At 53.6% G+C, this 20,047-nt stretch overlaps 1 protein-coding gene across 1 annotated transcript in view; it reads left to right on the top strand.

Annotated features, from left to right (window-relative positions):
- Positions 1-656: 656 nt before the first annotated feature.
- Positions 657-20,047, top strand: part of LOC141264834 (uncharacterized) — a 36,261-nt gene continuing 16,870 nt past the window's right edge. Inside the window, exon 1 of the mRNA XM_073677189.1 lies at positions 657-985. The gene's annotated coding sequence lies outside the window, so the exon portion shown is untranslated. The remainder of the gene's footprint in view (positions 986-20,047) is intronic.

Genomic DNA, 20,047 nt, shown 5'->3' with positions numbered 1-20,047 from the left:
GTCTGCCGTCCTCCAGCACTAATCAGCCTCTCCAGGACCCCGCTGTCTGCCGTCCTCCAGCACTAATCAGCCTCTCCAGGACCCCGCTGTCTGCCATCCTCCAGCACTAATCAGCCTCTCCAGGACCCCGCTGTCTGCCGTCCTCCAGCACTAAGCAGCCTCTCCAGGACCCCGCTGTCTGCCATCCTCCAGCACTAAGCAGCCTCTCCAGGACCCCGCTGTCTGACGTCCTCCAGCACTAATCAGCCTCTCCAGGACCCCGCTGTCTGCCGTCCTCCAGCACTAATCAGCCTCTCCAGGACCCCGCTGTCTGCCGTCCTCCAGCACTAAGCAGCCTCTCCAGGACCCCGCTGTCTGCCATCCTCCAGCACTAATCAGCCTCTCCAGGACCCCGCTGTCTGACGTCCTCCAGCACTAATCAGCCTCTCCAGGACCCCGCTGTCTGCCGTCCTCCAGCACTAATCAGCCTCTCCAGGACCCCGCTGTCTGCCGTCCTCCAGCACTAATCAGCCTCTCCAGGACCCCCGCTGTCTGCCGTCCTCCAGCACTAATCAGCCTCTACAGGACCCCGCTGTCTGCCGTCCTCCAGCACTAATCAGCCTCTCCAGGACGCCGCTGTCTGCCGTCCTCCAGCACTAAGCAGCCTCTCCAGGACCCCGCTGTCTGCCGTCCTCCAGCTGTAAGCAGCCTCTCCAGGACCCCCGCTGTCTGCCGTCCTCCAGCACTAAGCAGCCTCTCCAGGACCCCGCTGTCTGCCGACCTCCAGCACTAAGCAGCCTCTCCAGGACCCCGCTGTCTGCCATCCTCCAGCAGTAAGCAGCCTCTCCAGGACCCCCGCTGTCTGCCGTCCTCCAGCACTAAGCAGCCTCTCCAGGACCCCGCTGTCTGCCGTCCTCCAGCACTAAGCAGCCTCTCCAGGACCCCGCTGTCTGCCGTCCTCCAGCACTAAGCAGCCTCTCTAGGACCCCCGCTGTCTGCCCTCCAGGTAACTCTCTGTTCTTCGCCTCCAGATTTGTCGGTTCCTGGGATTGTGAGTAATATGTGATTTGTGGGTGAGGACTGATTCATTTTGTAGTCGCGGAGCCCCTCTTTATTATGGGGCGGTGCCCTCCTGTATGTGGGGGGACTCTAGACCTTACATGGCGGGTTGGGAGTTTATGGTGTTTGAGGAGATTTATTGGGCCCTGGGTGGAATAACATCACAAGAGGACACAGACCGGCGGGAGGGGATGAGAAGGATCCAGCAGTTCTAGGGTTAATGCGGTGGGATTTCTGCAGACCCTCATACACATGGGCACATGTTCTGTACGGGAGAGGGGATAAGTGGTGGGAAGACGTCCCTAGTGCCGCTTATCTCGGGGAGAGTGGAGTATTTTCCTCCCCGGTATATGGGGGCGCCACACAGAGGTGTGGTGGGCTTCCTGGCCCCCCAGCACACTTGTGATTTGCACACTTAGTCACGGGCCGACGAGCTGCTCTCCCTAATCCTGTCAATGTTCAGTGAAAACTGAGAGAAGCAGAAGAGAAGCTCGATGTCAGGGGGCCGCAGATATAAAGACCGCATCTGAGTGAGGTGGGCATGTGACGAGGGCTGGAGCAAGGACATTACACTATTAGGATCGGCTGCAGGGCTTCATCTTATAATTACAGGGTCGTCCAGGGTTCAGATGAAGTCTGCAGTCTCTCTATGTCTTCAGGCTTCTGAATTCTCACAGCGCCGGCACTGCTCACTTCTAGGATTCTCCCCCGCCGGTGGCAAGAGTGGACGGTCATGTCACCACAAGTATGGATCTGTATACTTCTGGCCACATTCCGACTAGACGTGTCCGGCCTCGCTCAATTCATTGTCATTGAGTGAGGCCACACATGTCTAGTCAGCATGTGACCTCATGTATACAAATCGCCAGCACGAGAGAATCCTGACAGCGTGCGGTGCACACCGTGAGAAGTCAGAAGTCTGCAGTCACAAATAATGACTGCAGACTCATCACAAACATGGACGACATCTTTAATGCTCCCAACATAAATGAAAATGTGATAATTATTCAGTATCAGAAATAACATTTACATCCCGGTACCTGATAGATGACGTTGTCTCCGGAGTCGTCTCTTTCTTCTCTTCTTCATCTTGTCCAGACGCCATAATGACTTTTCTCATCCACAGCCGTCTCTGCAGACTTCCATCTTCTCCGGTCTTCTGCAGTGTCATTATAATGCTCCTGAATAATAATATCTGCCCTACACTGAGCCCCTGAATAAATAATTGCCCCTCACTATATTCCCTACACAAAATATCACCCCGCACTGTCCTCTTATGGTACATGCCCACCACACTGCCCTATCCTCTCCATACTGGGCCCCCTCTTCACACTGTCCTCTCCATACTGGGACCCCTCTTCACACTGTCCTCTCCATACTGGGCCCCCTCTTCACACTGTCCTCCCCATACTGGGCCCCCTCTTCACACTGTGCTCTCCATACTGGGCCCCCTCTTCACACTGTCCTCTCTATACTGGGCCCCCTCTTCACACTGTCCTCCCCATACTGGGCCCCCTCTTCACACTGTGCTCTCCATACTGGGCCCCCTCTTCACACTGTCCTCCCCATACTGGGCCCCCTCTTCACACTGTCCTCCCCATACTGGGCCCCCTCTTCACACTGTCCTCTCCATACTGGGACCCCTCTTCACACTGTCCTCTCCATACTGGGCCCCCTCTTCACACTGTCCTCTCCATACTGGGCCCCCTCTTCATACTGTCCTCCCCATACTGGGCCCCCTCTTCACACTGTCCTCCCCATACTGGGCTCCCTCTTCACACTGTGTTCCCCATACTGGGCCACCTCTTCACACTGTCCTCCCCATACTGGGCCCCCTCTTCACACTGTGCTCCCCATACTGGGCCACCTCTTCACACTGTCCTCCCCATACTGGGCCCCCTCTTCACACTGCCCTCTCCTCTCCATACTGGGCCCCCTCTTCACACTGTGCTCTCCATACTGGGCCCCCTCTTCACACTGTGCTCTCCATACTGGGCCCCCTCTTCACACTGTCCGCCCCATACTGGGCCCCCTCTTCACACTGTCCTCCCCATACTGGGCCCCCTCTTCACACTGTCCTCCCCATACTGGGCCCCCTCTTCACACTGTGCTCCCCATACTGGGCCACCACTTCACACTCTCCTCCCCATACTGGGCCCCCTCTTCACACTGCCCTCTCCTCTCCATACTGGGCCCCCTCTTCACACTGTGCTCTCCATACTGGGCCCTCTCTTCACACTGTCCTCCCCATACTGGGCCCCCTCTTCACACTGCCCTCTCCTCTCCGTACTGGGCCCCCTCTTCACACTGCCCTCTCCTCTCCATACTGGGCCCCCTCTTCACACTGTGCTCTCCATACTGGTCCCCCTCTTCACACTGTGCTCTCCATACTGGGCCCCCTCTTCACACTGTCCGCCCCATACTGGGCCCCCTCTTCACACTGTCCTCCCCATACTGGGCCCCCTCTTCACACTGTGCTCCCCATACTGGGCCACCTCTTCACACTGTCCTCCCCATACTGGGCCCCCTCTTCACACTGCCCTCTCCACCCCATACTGGGCCCCCTCTTCACACTGCCCTCTCCTCTCCATACTGGGCCCCCTCTTCACACTGTGCTCTCCATACTGGGCCCCCTCTTCACACTGTGCTCTCCATACTGGGCCCCCTCTTCACACTGTCCGCCCCATACTGGGCCCCCTCTTCACACTGTCCTCCTCATACTGGGCCCCCTCTTCACAGGCGGCTGTGTCTCATGTGCCCCGCTGATCCCCCGCTGCCGCTCCTGTGGCGCCCCTGAGGGTTCGACCGCCACAGGAATGCTGCACTTCTTTAATGGAGTGTGGTGTTCCTCCTCTGAGGTAAGCCTGGTGTGATGGTAGTGACCTAGCCTTTTGCATCCAACACCACATTCCACCAGAGGGAGCTAGTATGCACTAGTGCTGCTCCCCTGGTTACAGGGAGACTGGGGAACACAAAGTGGTAGGAACCAGTTAGTGGGTGTGGGTGGAGGAACAGTTAGTCAGTTACACTTATAATTTCATATTTAATAGAATGCCATCTTTGATCTTGGTCTTTTTGGTTGCTGTAAAACTACTGTGTGTAATGTGACTCCCGCCCGGGAGTGCAGATCCTATGTGGGCCTGCACCGGCAAGGGACACAGCCCTCGTACCCTGGCCTTGGGACGAGAGGGCGGTTGCAGACAAGGAATGTCTCAACCCGGCCAAGGACCAGGATCAAGAAGGCCCGGGAGCTTTAGAGTGTGGCTCTGACGCACCCCCTGGGCCTGTGCTGTGCAGGGGGATACCCGGAGCCGGATCGCTGGGGGTTGTAGTCCTCCGTGGCGGTGACCCGGTCCGTGCCCAGGGCGGTCAAACCAGTGGCGGTCTTAAGTAATAACAATGTCCGACTACGCCACCCGTGGATTGCGGTCAGTGGGGACCGCCGCTGCGCTGCCGACCGATGAGGCTCATGTTGTTTGCGCAGCCGAATATGGGATAACTCCCCACGGGAGAAGTATTGCCTCAGGGCAGCTAATGTGGATGATGGGAGTGATGGTGTGAGCGTCCCAGAAGTAATGGTGCTGGTGCGGCGATGAAACACAGAGACGTGTGGTGCAGTTCAGGGTCTTTACTGATGGTATAAAGCAGACCCTCCAGGGAGTACTGGTTAGCAGTAGGGGCCTGGTCAGTCTGTGAGCAAGCAGGACCTCCCCTGGCCAGGTGGAGTTGTAGGCCTCCCCGACTATCTGCACTCTTTCCTGGCTACCTTGCTCTATGCGGGTAGAAGTAGCCCACGTCCCTGAGTATACCGTGTGGTGCTCACCCGTATGGTCGGTGACTTGGGGCCTTCCGTTAGCCTCCGCTTCACGATGGCGGTGCTGGTCCCTCGCTTGTGACCGTGCCTTCAGGTTTCTAAGGCCAGAGGACATGGAATCCCCTGCCGGTTGGATTCTGCTGCTGGACCTGAATGTCCCCACAGCCACGGACTCCGTGTCCGGGTAAGTGTCTTCAGCCAAGGCGAGCTTTCTAGCTTCCAGCCTCTGGCACTCGCTCCTGCTCCTACAGAGCTCCTGTTGTAACTTTCCCTGTGTCTGCTGTCCTCCAGACCTGACTGCGTCTCTGTCTGGGACTTCACTCTAGGCTCTGACTGCTCTACTTGTTCTGCAGGCTCTGTCTCTGTCTGGGACTTCACTCACTAATCCTGCCCCAGACCCAGTTTATAAGGGCAGATTCCTCCCCTCCCAGGTCTGGGTGGGCCGTGTTGCATGCTTAGGGCTCCTGACCAGAGAAACCTCCCACTTGCTCTCAGACATAATATCTCTATTACTGTGGTAACCAGACCCCTGGGGTGCCACATTCCCCCCTAGTAAATTTTAGTACTCCGGGACTAAACACATTTTTAAAGAAACATAAATACAGGGTATAACAATAACACAATAACATATTTACAAGAAGCTTTAGTTCTTTAAAGGTCACGGCGTGTCCGCCACCGGGTGTCCATATCACCCAAGGTGAAGTTTTAAGCGAAGTAGGGGACCTGTCCAAAGCAAACCCCTTGCGTTGGCCTTGGGCGTGGCTGCAAGGCTGGAGCTAGCTACTTTGGGCCGCAAGTAGGCCACGCCAGACAGGTTTTCCCTTCCGCGGCCGTCTTCGCAAGAGGCACCAAGGTGCAACTATCTACAAAACTGTTCCGGTTATCCAGTGTCCATAACCTGTTAGTCCAAATAAATCTGCAGGGTAACTGAGAAACATAATTAATAACAGGCAACAAACATAAACCATAAACAGTTAAACAGATAAATTCACAGTGCATGAGTTTAGATTTTCCAGCGAGCGGGCATCTGACCTCTAGTGACTCTAGTGGACCTACGGAGCTCACTAACTGGTTCTGCACTACAGGGTGTAGGAGGTGTTATGGGTAAGCTGAGCAGATGTCTGCGCACTCTTTGGCTCACTAGAGGCACGGCAGGCTCACTACTAGCAGAGGGTTGATTCTCCTGGGCTGCTGGTGTGGACTCTTCTGCCTCCTGGGCCGGCTGCTCTTCCAGCTCTACCTGGTCTTCTGTAGGCACTTGAGGGGCTGGCTGGAGAAAGGTGAGGACGGGCACCACGATAGCGTTGTTTACTTGTGTCCAGGACCGGGGAAAGTCTCCGAGTATGGTGCTGATCATTTCCTCCTTTTCCTCTACTGGTTGAGGGTCTTCCTGATCTTCATCCGTGTTTGCAACTTCTCGGGGCACTTTTTCAGGTGGTCTCTGGAGACAGTGGCTGTGGTCTCTCCTCCATCCTTGCTGATGACGTACACCTTTGGATTATGGTGGCTTGAGGGCAGTACGGTGTACGGGTCCTTTTCCCACTGGTCGTCCAACTTATGGAGCCGCCTTTTTCTTTTCAAGACCTGCTCTCCAGGTACCAGGGGAACAGCGGGAGCATGTTGGTTATAAGTCCTCTCCTGCCTTTCTCTTGATTGACAGAGACTTCGCTCGACGCTCTCCTGTACTTTCCGGTACTGCTGCTGCCGTTCTGTATCCCAGTCTGCCTCTGGCGAGGTGTCCTCGGGTATCAGGACTCCCATATCCAGGTCAATAGGCAGCTTACCAGGTCTTGCTCGCATTAGGTAAGCCGGGGTACAGTTGGTGGAACCTACCGGGATGTGGTTATACAGGTCCACCAGATCAGGCAGTTTCTCAGGCCACAGACTGCGTTCTTCCAGGGGCAATATTTTTAGCAGATCTATCACCACCTGGTTCATCTTCTCGCAGAGTCCATTGGTTTGGGGGTGATTTCTTGCAGCCATACAGGTTGCAGAACTCCTGGAAGACCTCCGCTTCGAAGGCTGGTCCTTGGTCCGTCAGCACTTTGTCCGGGTACCCGTGTGGGCGGCAGAAGTGCAGCTGGAAGGCTCTAGCTGCTGTTTGTGCTGTTAAGTCTTTGACGGGGACCACCACTAGGAATAGGGAGTAGTGATCCACGATGGTTAGGGCGTAGACATACCCGCTTCGGCTTGGAGCCAGTTTAACATGGTCCAGAGCGACCAATTCCAGCGACTGCCTGGTGATGATGGGCTGCAGGGGAGTCCTCTGGCTGGCACGGTCCCTTCTTCTTAGATTGCACGGGCCACAGTCTGGCTCCTCTCATGCCTATCCAGTAGAACCGTTCACGCAGCAGGAACTCCAGCTTCTTCCATCCGAAGTGCCCTGCCCCATTGTGGTAGGCCTCCAGCACCATAGCTGCGTCCCGTCTCGGTACCACCACCTGCCAGATCAGTTCATGTGTCCGGGAATTGACCATTCTGCGGCACAACTTCTCCTTATAGAGAAACAGTCTGCTCTTTTCCGTCCACAGTTGCTTGGTCTCTTCCGGAGCGTCTGAGTCCAGGCGGGCGTCAGCCTGGGTCAGCATCTCCTTCACCAGACAGACTGCGGGGTCGCTGTCTTGTGTCTCCGCCCAGTTGTAGTGGGGTAAGGGGTTGAACGTAGCGGATCGCTGGCCCCTCACACGGTGGGAATACTGGGTAATCCCATGACGGTGAAACGCAGGGAGTTCGATCTCTTCCAATTCTTCTGGATCCTCCCCTTCGTCCTTTAGGTTTGGCATCCTGGACAGGGCGTCCGCGTTGGTATTGGAGCGTCCTGCCCGGTACTTGATCGTGAACTCAAAATTGGACAGGCGGGCCATCCATCTCTGCTCCAGGGCACCCAGTCTTGCAGTGTCCAGGTGTGTCAACGGGTTGTTGTCCGTGTACACGGTGAACCTGGAAGAGGCAAGGTAATGCTTGAAACGTTCGGTTACTGCCCACACCACTGCCAGGAACTCCAGCTTGAACGAGCTGTAATTCTCAGGGTTTCTTTCCGTAGGTCGCAGTTTTCGGCTGGCGTAAGCAATTACCCGTTCTCTCCCCTGCTGGATCTGGGACAGTACGGCTTCTAGCCCGATGTTGCTTGCGTCCGTGTGGAGGATAAAGGGCTGGCTGTAATCAGGGTACGCCAGGATTTCATCCCCCGTGAGGGCCATCTTCAGCTGGCGGAAGGACTCCTCTTCCAGCTTTTCCCATTTGAAGGGTGGCTTCTGGTTTTTGGCCTTCCTGGACTGGCCTATCAGGAGGTCCTGCATAGGAGCTGCCTTCTTGGTAAAACCGGGAATGAATCTTCGGTAGTAGCCTACTAACCCGAGGAACTGCCGCACTTCCTTTATGCTGGATGGTCTTGGCCAGTCCTTAATCACGGTGATCTTGTCAGGGTCGGGGGCCACTCCGTCAGCACTCACCACGTGTCCCAGGTACTGTACCTTTGGCTTCAGTAGGTGACACTTTGAGGGTTTTACTTTTAGGCCATAGTTTGCCAGGGCTTCAAACACTTCTGCCAGGTGTTCCAGATGGTCCTCATAGGTCTTGGAATAGACGATGACGTCGTCCAGGTATAGTAGGACCGTCTCGAAGTTCCGGTGTCCCAGACAGCATTCCATCAACCGTTGGAAGGTTCCTGGTGCGTTGCAGAGCCCGAATGGCATACAGTTAAATTCGCTGAGTCTCATCGGGGTGGTGAATGCGTTTTTCTCCCGGTCCGCCTCTGCTACAGGAACCTGCCAGTACCCGCTAGTGAGATCCAAAGTAGAGAAGAAGTTAGCAGATTTTAATGCAGCTAAGAACTCTTCTATCCTTGGTAACGGGTACGCATCTTTGTGTGTGATACGGTTGACCTTCCTGTAGTCTACACACATTCTCATGGTGTTGTCTTTCTTTTTCACTAAGACTAGTGGAGCTGCCCAGGGGCTACAGCTGTCCCTAATTACCCCAGCCTCATTCATGTCTTTTAGCATCCCCTTGGCGTGTTGATAGTGTGCAGGGGGTACGGGTCGGTATCTCTCCTTTATAGGAGGGTGGTCTCCCGTTGGGATGTGATGTTCTACCCCCTTTACTCGCCCGAAGTCTAGCGGGTGTTTACTAAACACTCTCTCGTACTCTTGAACCACCCGATAGACTCCCTGTTTTTGGTGTGAGGGAGTGGAGTCAGTACCCAAATGCAGTTGCTGACACCAGTCCTCCATTGGTTTCTTAGAGCCGTTACCTTCCTCTGGTTGAGATGGAGGCAAGAGTTCCACGGCCTGTACAGAGTTCTGGTTGATGGTGAACAATTTGGCTAGCGTGGCATACCGGGGCAGGTATACTTCTCTCTCCCCGATATTTATGATGCGGACGGGCACCCTCCCATGGCGTACATCGACCACCCCCCGTGCTGTCAAAATGGTGGGCCTACTGTCTGAGTAGACGGGTTCTACCATTGCTTCGTAGTCTCTACCTCTTAGACCAATAGCTGCCCGGCACCAAATCATCATCTCACTTTTTGGGGGCATGGCAATAGGGAACGGGTCACACATTCTCACGCTACCTATTTCACCACCAGATATTTCCACCTGTTGCCGTTTCATCAGTGCCCGGATCTCTTTTTGGAGCACACGTTGCTGGCTGGAACTGGCGTTCTTGGCAACCTGCTGCAAAATAAGAATCACCTCTGCAAGACAGTTTTCAATTGCGTTAGTACCTAGGGTTATTTTTGGGTGACTCTCGCGACGGTCAATGTCCACAATGATAAGTCCTTGTGCCGGCAGTTCAACTTTACCGACCTTGATGGTCACTTCTTTAAATCCTATCTGTGGCACGGGCTTACCATTGCTGGCTATAATGCTCAGGTCGTCATCTGGGTAGCGGGTAATATCCGAGTCATTCCAGTACTGCTTGAAGAGCACGTACGGGATGGTGGTGACCTGTGACCCGGTGTCTAGTAAGGCACTCATAGGAATGCCATCCAGTACCACAGGCAAGACCGGACGTCCCCCTACGTATTTGTCACGCCAGTTTGATGGGCCTGATGATCTTATGCCTGGGGGTTGGCCCTCTACCCCAGGTTGTGCCCGTTTAAATGACAGTACCTTGCCATATGTCCGGGTTGATTGCAGCGGCGGCAGATGGGTCGTCCGTCCTCGTTGTACTGGTCGCTGGGTCTTCCTCTGGCCGGTGGGGTCCTCCTCAGTCGGCGCCACGGGACGTCCTCCGGTCCGGATGCCAGCTGGATCTTTCCTGGAGAAGAGACCTGTAAAGACTGCACAGTTCTGGTTAGCGCGGCAACGCTCTTAGTCAGCTCTTGGACCTGATGGTGCAGGTCTGTAGCCGGGTTATTGTTCAAAGCCTGCGCATCAGCTCCCACAGGCCCTGCAGACAAGGGCGCCGTCTCCTGGTGATAAGTGATAGCAGGGCGCCTGTGGGTCACAGCGCCACCTGGTGCCGGTTCTCGGAGCACCCGGATGGCTCTGTCCTTGAACTGTGCAAAGTCCAGGTCAGGGTCCTGTAAGGCCATTGCCCGCAACTGGGTTCGGTGGGCATTGCACAGTAGACCCTCAATAAATTGTTCGGTCAACAGCTTGTCTTCATTTCCCACGCTGTCAGGGTCTGCCTGCTTAATGGCTCTCAGGGCCTCTTGTAGGTTTAGAGCATAGTCTCTTATACTTTCATGTGCCCGTTGTTTGCACCCGTAAAATCTGAGCTTTATTTCGGCTGAGGTGCGGGTATCAAATGTGTCTTTCAGCCGGGCTAGTATCTCTCTGACAGTCCTCTTCTTCCCAGGTGACCAGGACTTTACCTCCCTTTGGGCTGCCCCGATTAACTGGGCCACCAGGATGCTCACTTTTTGCTCTTCTGTGAGGGGGTATACCTGGAAGAGGCTACCAAGTCTTTCTCTAAAGTCATTTAGGGTATGTGACTCCCCTGAGTACTGGGGTAGCCAGGTTGCCCCCGGGATATAGGGCATGGTGAATGGCATGACTGCTGCAGCGGTTGCGCTGGTGGTGGCTGTGGCAGTGGAGCTCCCCTCGGTGTCCGACATCCTCTTTCCCCCCTAGTGGACCGTGGCCTACCTTGCGATGCTCTTCTTCCGTAGGCCGCGGCTCCGCAGTCAATCGTCGGGGTAGAGGACCTGGCGTCGCGCTCTGATGACGTCAGCGTCGCTCTTCCTCCCTTCCAGGACCTTGCGCAGCGTCAGAGCGTGGGACGGAGCGTGGGGCGGAGCTTCGAATCTCGCGCGCTTTTGGCGTCCACGCCCCTCTTCTTCCCGCACGGCGTCCCGAAGATGGCGTCCGAAGGCGGGAAGCAGCTGCGGATGGCGGGAAGAAGGCAGAAGACGGTGGGAAATGGTCCAAGATGGCGTCTGATGGCGGGAATCAGCTCCGGATGGCGGGAAACGACTCCGGACGGCGGGAAACTTCACCACAGGTAAGTTCAAAAGTCTTTTTCAGGCACGCAGTACCCGGTGGTTGCGGGCACGAAATCCTGCCGACAACGCCAAAGTTGACTCACCCCCTGGGCCTGTGCTGTGCAGGGGGATACCCGGAGCCGGATCGCTGGGGGTTGCAGTCCTCCGTGGCGGTGACCCGGTCCGTGCCCAGGGCGGTCAAAACAGTGGCGGTCTTAAGTAATTACAATGTCCGACTACGCCACCCGTGGATTGGTGTCAGTGGAGACCGCCGCTGCGCTGCCGACCGCTGAGGCTGATGTTGTTTGCGCAGCCGAGTATGGGATAACTCACCACGGGAGAAGGCAGCTAATGTGGATGATGGGAGTGATGGTGTGAGCGTCCCAGAAGTAATGGTGCTGGTGCGGCGATGAAACACAGAGACGTGTGGTGCAGTTCAGGGTCTTTACTGATGGTATAAAGCAGACCCTCCCGGGAGTACTGGTTAGCAGTAGGGGCCTGGTCAGTCTGTGAGCAAGCAGGATCTCCCCTGGCCAGGTGGAGTTGTAGGCCTCCCCGACTATCTGCACTCTTCCTGGCTACCTTGCTCTATGCGGGTAGAAGTGGCCCACGTCCCTGAGTATACCGAGTGGTGCTCACCCGTATGGCTCCGCTTCACGATGGCGGTGCTGGTCCCTTGTTCGTGACCGTGCCTTCGGGTTTCTAAGGCCAGAGGACATGGAATCCCCTGCCGGTTGGATTCTGCTGCTGGACCTGGATGTCCCCACAGCCTCGGACTCCGTGTCCGGGTTAGTGTCTTCAGCCAAGGCGAGCTTTCTAGCTTCCAGCCTCTGGCACTCGCTCCTGCTCCTACAGAGCTCCTGTTGTAATTTTCCCTGTGTCTGCTGTCCTCCAGATCTGACTGAGTCTCTGTCTGGGACTTCACTCTAGGCTCTGACTGCTCTACTTGTTCTGCAGGCTCTGTCTCTGTCTGGGACTTCACTCACTAATCCCGCCCCAGACCCAGTTTATAAGGGCAGATTCCTCCCCTCCCAGGTCTGGGTGGGCCGTGTTGCATGCTTAGGGCTCCTGACCAGAGAAACCTCCCACTTGCTCTCAGACATAATATCTCTATTACTGTGGTAACCAGACCCCTGGGGTGCCATAGCTCCCTAGCAAATGGGTCCCGGGGAGGATGCAGACGGAGCGGAGTATGCCACCTGTCCTCGCCTACCTGATCTATTCAGAAGGATTCTGGCTGCAAGAGGGGTACCGGCCCCCGACACCCGATCTCGTACTCTATGTCCAGGACGGGAAAGCCCGGTTAGGCTCTGAGGATCCCGCCGGGCTTCGGATGGAGAGGAATTGCCACCCGAGCCATATACCTGAGAGGAGCTCAGAGGGAGACCTGGCCTATCTACACACGCACAGACAGGAAAGGGGAAAGTCTGTAGTGCAGGAACACTCTGGTGTAGGGATGCTACCTCACACTGGACTTCCTCGGAGGTAGTCGGACCCCCGTCCCTGGTGGTCGCAGGACTCCGCGAGGAGCAGGGAGAAGCCTTGCGCTGCTTATGAGAACTGTGAGTAAAGCCTTGGAAATTCATCCCTATGGCCTCCGGACTGTTCATTACGTGCCATACTACGCGACGTCGTGCCCGTACTCCCCGCGCTACTACTACTACCCCCTTCATCCTGCCTTGCCTGCCCTGAGGCCGCGCTCCGCCTGTGGGGAGCAGCGAGAACTTTAGCCGCCATGACATCGGGCCTCGGCGGACAGCTGGCAGCGCTGGTGGCGCATCACCAGACACCACAGGTGGCGTAGTCCACAAATACCACTCAACCCGGATAGCCCTAACATAATTTTCAATGTGACGGCCCTGGGCACGGAACGGGTCCAGGCCACGGCTGCATCCCCTCAACATCTGACCCGGCTCCGAGTATCCCCCATCTTCCCAGGGCAGGGCTTGCGAGCGTCACACTCCCCCACACCCACCACCATGCGGCCATACAATAATATAGTATTCGGACTATAAGACGCACCCCCCACTTTACTCCAAAATTTTGGAGGAAAAAAGTGCGTCTTATAGTCCGAAAAATACGGTAGTTAAAATACACGACAGCAACAAGAGCAGCAGTGTGAGCCCAGGGGTCTCCACTATCTGAGGGGTCTTACTCACGGCTGTTACTGAACACACAATGGAGCTATTTAAAAGAAAAAATACACAAGTCCCATGTAAATGGCGACCAATGAATGTGACAGATTAGTTCTGTAATTACATCACACCTGCTCTTAGCTGAGGAGCAATGAAGCTGTAAGGCTGTGTGCACATCATGCAGAAATGCTGCAGATTTTTTTTGCATCTCCCTGGCAGGAAAAACACATGTGGATTGTACATGCGGATTGTACATGCGGATTGTACATGCGGATTGTACGTGCGGATTGTACATGCGGATTGTACATGTGGATTGTACATGTGGATTATACATGCGGATTGTACATGCGGATTGTACATGCGGATTGTACGTGCGGATGGTACATGCGGATTGTACATGCGGATTGTACATGCGGATTGTACATGTGGATTATACATGCGGATTGTACATGCGGATTGTGCGTGCGGATTGTACATGCTGATTGTACGTGCGGATTGTACATGCGGATTGTGCGTGCGGATTGTACATGCTGATTGTACGTGCGGATTGTACATGTGGATTATACATGCGGATTGTACATGCGGGTTGTACGTGCGGATTGTACGTGCGGATTGTACGTGCGGATTGTACATGCGGATTGTGCGTGCGGATTGTACATGCTGATTGTACGTGCGGATTGTACATGTGGATTATACATGCGGATTGTACATGCTGATTGTACGTGCGGATTGTACATGCTGATTGTACATGCTGATTGTACGTGCGGATTGTACATGCGGATTGTGCGTGCGGATTGTACATGCTGATTGTACGTGCGGATTGTACATGTGGATTATACATGCGGATTGTACATGCGGGTTGTACGTGCGGATTGTACGTGCGGATTGTACGTGCGGATTGTACATGCGGATTGTACATGCGGATTGTACATGTGGATTGTACATGTGGATTATACATGCGGATTGTACATGCGGATTGTGCGTGCGGATTGTACATGCTGATTGTACGTGCGGATTGTACATGTGGATTATACATGCGGATTGTACGTGCGGATTGTATGTACGGATTGTACATGTGGATTGTACGTGCGGATTGTACATGCGGATTGTACATGCGGATTGTGCGTGTGGATTATACATGCGGATTGTACGTGCGGATTGTACATGCGGATTGTACATGCTGATTGTACGTGCGGATTGTACATGCGGATTGTACGTGCGGATTGTACATGCGGATTGTACATGCGGATTGTGCGTGCGGATTGTACATGCGGATTGTACGTGCGGATTGTACATGCGGATTGTACATGCGGATTGTGCGTGCGGATTGTACATGCGGATTGTACATGCGGATTGTACATGCGGATTGTACATGCGGATTGTACGTGCGGATTGTACATGCGGATTGTACATGCGGATTGTACGTGCGGATTGTACATGCGGATTGTACATGCGGATTGTACATGCGGGTTGTACATGCGGATTGTACATGCGGATTGTACATGCGGATTGTGCGTGCGGATTGTACATGCGGATTGTGCGTGCGGATTGTACATGCGGATTGTGCGTACGGATTGTATATGCTGATTGTACGTGCGGATTGTACATGTGGATTATACATGCGGATTGTACATGCGGGTTGTACGTGCGGATTGTACATGCTGATTGTACGTGCGGATTGTACATGCGGATTGTACATGCTGATTGTACGTGCGGATTGTACATGTGGATTATACATGCGGATTGTACATGCGGATTGTGCGTGCGGATTGTACATGCTGATTGTACGTGTGGATTGTACATGCTGATTGTACGTGCGGATTGTACATGCGGATTGTGCGTGCGGATTGTACATGCTGATTGTACGTGCGGATTGTACATGCGGGTTGTACGTGCGGATTGTACGTGCGGATTGTATGTACGGATTGTACATGCGGATTGTACGTGCGGATTGTACATGCGGATTGTGCATGTGGATTGTACGTGCGGATTGTACATGCGGATTGTACATGCGGATTGTGCGTGTGGATTATACATGCGGATTGTACGTGCGGATTGTACATGCGGATTGTACATGCTGATTGTACGTGCGGATTGTACATGCGGATTGTACGTGCGGATTGTACGTGCGGATTGTACATGCGGATTGTACATGCGGATTGTGCGTGCGGATTGTACATGCGGATTGTGCGTGCGGATTGTACATGCGGATTGTACATGCGGATTGTGCGTGCGGATTGTACATGCGGATTGTACGTGCGGATTGTACATGCGGATTGTACATGCGGATTGTACGTGCGGATTGTACATGCGGATTGTACATGCGGATTGTGCGTGCGGATTGTACATGCGGATTGTACATGCGGATTGTACATGCGGATTGTACATGCGGGTTGTACATGCGGATTGTACATGCGGATTGTATGTGCGGGTTGTACATGCGGATTGTACATGCGGGTTGTACATGCGGGTTGTACATGCGGATTGTACATGCGGATTGTGCGTGCGGATTGTACATGCGGATTGTGCGTGCGGATTGTACATGCGGATTGTGCGTGCGGATTGTATATGCTGATTGTACGTGCGGATTGTACATGTGGATTATACATGCGGATTGTACATGCGGGTTGTACGTGCGGATTGTACATGCTGATTGTACGTGCGGATTGTACATGCGGATTGTACATGCTGATTGTACGTGCGGATTGTACATGTGGATTATACATGCGGATTGTACATGCGGATTGTGCGTGCGGATTGTACATGCTGATTGTACGTGCGGATTGTACATGCTGATTGTACGTGCGGATTGTACATGCGGATTGTGCGTGCGGATTGTACATGCTGATTGTACGTGCGGATTGTACATGTGGATTATACATGCGGATTGTACATGCGGGTTGTACGTGCGGATTGTACGTGCGGATTGTACGTGCGGATTGTACATGCGGATTGTACGTGCGGATTGTACGTGCGGATTGTACGTGCGGATTGTGCATGTGGATTGTACGTGCGGATTGTACATGCGGATTGTACGTGTGGATTGTACGTGCGGATTGTACATACGGATTGTACATGCGGATTGTACATGCGGATTGTGCGTGCGGATTATACATGCGGATTGTACGTGCGGATTGTACATGCGGATTGTACATGCTGATTGTACGTGCGGATTGTACATGCGGATTGTACGTGCGGATTGTACATGCGGATTGTACATGCGGATTGTACATGCGGATTGTGCGTGCGGATTGTACATGCGGGTTGTACATGCGGATTGTACATGCGGATTGTACATGCGGATTGTACATGCGGATTGTACATGCGGATTGTGCGTGCGGATTGTGCGTGCGGATTGTACGTGCGGATTGTACATGCGGATTGTACATGCGGATTGTGCGTGCGGATTGTACGTGCGGATTGTACGTGCGGATTGTACATGCGGATTGTACATGCGGATTGTGCGTGCGGATTGTACATGCGGATTGTACATGCGGATTGTACGTGCGGATTGTACATGCGGATTGTACGTGCGGATTGTGCGTGCGGATTGTACGTGCGGATTGTACATGCGGATTGTACATGCGGATTGTGCGTGCGGATTGTACATGCGGATTGTACATGCGGATTGTACATGCGGATTGTACGTGCGGATTGTACATGCTGATTGTACGTGCGGATTGTACATGTGGATTATACATGCGGATTGTACATGCGGGTTGTACGTGCGGATTGTACGTGCGGATTGTATGTACGGATTGTACATGCGGATTGTACGTGCGGATTGTACATGCGGATTGTACGTGCGGATTGTGCATGTGGATTGTACGTGCGGATTGTACATGCGGATTGTACATGCGGATTGTGCGTGCGGTTTATACATGCGGATTGTACGTGCGGATTGTACATGCGGATTGTACATGCTGATTGTACGTGCGGATTGTACATGCGGATTGTACGTGCGGATTGCACATGCGGATTGTACATGCGGATTGTACATGCGGATTGTGCGTGCGGATTGTACATGCGGGTTGTACATGCGGATTGTACATGCGGATTGTACATGCGGATTGTACATGCGGATTGTGCGTGCGGATTGTGCGTGCGGATTGTACGTGCGGATTGTGCGTGAGGATTGTACATGCGGATTGTGCGTGCGGATTGTACATGCTGATTGTACGTGCGGATTGTACATGTGGATTATACATGCGGATTGTACATGCGGGTTGTACGTGCGGATTGTACATGCTGATTGTACGTGCGGATTGTACATGCGGATTGTGCGTGCGGATTGTACATGCGGATTGTACATGCGGGTTGTACGTGCGGATTGTACGTGCGGATTGTACGTGCGGATTGTACATGCGGATTGTGCATGTGGATTGTACGTGCGGATTGTGCGTGCGGATTATACATGCAGATTGTACGTGCGGATTGTACATGCGGATTGTACATGCTGATTGTACGTGCGGATTGTACATGCGGATTGTACGTGCGGATTGTACATGCGGATTGTACATGCGGATTGTGCGTGCGGATTGTACATGCGGGTTGTACATGCGGATTGTACATGCGGATTGTACATGCGGATTGTGCGTGCGGATTGTACGTGCGGATTGTGCGTGCGGATTGTACATGCGGATTGTGGGTGCGGATTGTACATGCTGATTGTACGTGCGGATTGTACATGTGGATTATACATGCGGATTGTACATGCGGGTTGTACGTGCGGATTGTACGTGCGGATTGTATGTGCGGATTGTACGTGCGGATTGTACGTGCGGATTGTACATGCGGATTGTGCATGTGGATTGTACGTGCGGATTGTGCGTGCGGATTATACATGCGGATTGTACGTGCGGATTGTACATGCGGATTGTACATGCTGATTGTACGTGCGGATTGTACATGCGGATTGTACATGCTGATTGTACGTGCGGATTGTACATGCGGATTGTACGTGCGGATTGTACATGCGGATTGTACATGCGGATTGTGCGTGCGGATTGTGCGTGCGGATTATACATGCGGATTGTACGTGCGGATTGTACGTGCGGATTGTACGTGCGGATTGTACGTGCGGATTGTACATGCGGATTGTACATGCGGATTGTGCGTGCGGATTGTACATGCGGGTTGTACATGCGGGTTGTACATGCGGATTGTACATGCGGATTGTACGTGCGGATTGTGCGTGCGGATTGTACATGCGGATTGTACGTGCGGATTGTGCGTGCGGATTGTACATGCGGATTGTACATGCGGATTGTACATGCGGATTGTACATGCGGATTGTGCGTGCGGATTGTACATGCGGATTGTACGTGCGGATTGTACATGTGGATTGTACGTGCGGATTGAACATGCGGATTGTATGTGCGGATTGTGCATGTGGATTGTACATGCGGATTGTACATGTGGATTGTACATGCGGATTGTGCGTGCGGATTGTGCGTGCGGATTGTACGTGCGGATTGTACGTGCGGATTGTACATGCGGATTGTACATGCGGATTGTACGTGCGGATTGTACATGTGGATTGTACGTGCGGATTGTGCATGTGGATTGTACATGCGGATTGTACATGTGGATTGTACATGCAGATTATACATGCGGATTGTGCGTGCGGATTGTACGTGCGGATTGTACGTGCGGATTGTACGTGCGGATTGTACATGCAGATTGTACGTGCGGATTGTACGTGCGGATTGTACATGCGGATTGTACGTGCGGATTGTACGTGCGGATTGTGCGTGCGGATTGTACATGCAGATTGTACGTGCGGATTGTACGTGCGGATTGTGCGTGCGGATTGTACGTGCGGATTGTGCGTGCGGATTGTACGTGCGGATTGTACGTGCGGATTGTGCGTGCGGATTGTGCGTGTGGATTGTACATGCGGATTGTACGTGCGGATTGTACGTGTGGATTGTACGTGCGGATTGTACATACGGATTGTACATGCGGATTGTACATGCGGATTGTACATGCGGATTGTACGTGTGGATTGTACATGTGGATTGTACATGCGGATTGTACGTGCGGATTGTACATGTGGATTGTACGTGCGGATTGTACATGCGGATTGTACATGCGGATTGTACATGCGGACTGTACGTGCGGATTGTACGTGCGGATTGTGCATGTGGATTGTACATGCGGATTGTACATGTGGATTGTACATGCGGATTATACATGCAGATTGTACGTGCGGATTGTACGTGCGGATTGTACGTGCGGATTGTACGTGCAGATTGTGCATGCGGATTGTACATGCGGATTGTACGTGCAGATTGTGCATGCGGATTGTACGTGCGGATTGTACGTGCGGATTGTACGTGCGGATTGTGCCTGTGGATTGTACGTGCGGATTGTACATGCGGATTGTACATGCGGATTGTACATGCGGATTGTACGTGCGGATTGTACGTGCAGATTGTACGTGCGGATTGTACGTGCGGATTGTGCGTGCGGATTGTACGTGCGGATTGTACGTGCGGATTGTGCGTGCGGATTGTACGTGCGGATTGTACGTGCGGATTGTGCGTGCGGATTGTGCGTGCGGATTGTACGTGCGGATTGTACGTGCGGATTGTACGTGTGGATTGTACATGCGGATTGTACGTGCGG

Source organism: Phyllobates terribilis, unplaced genomic scaffold (genome assembly GCF_046119375.1).
Source record: "Phyllobates terribilis strain yellow unplaced genomic scaffold, ASM4611937v1 Scaffold_4__5_contigs__length_816908805, whole genome shotgun sequence".
Taxonomy (NCBI): domain Eukaryota; kingdom Metazoa; phylum Chordata; class Amphibia; order Anura; family Dendrobatidae; genus Phyllobates; species Phyllobates terribilis.
This window is presented reverse-complemented; position numbering and strand designations above follow the sequence as displayed.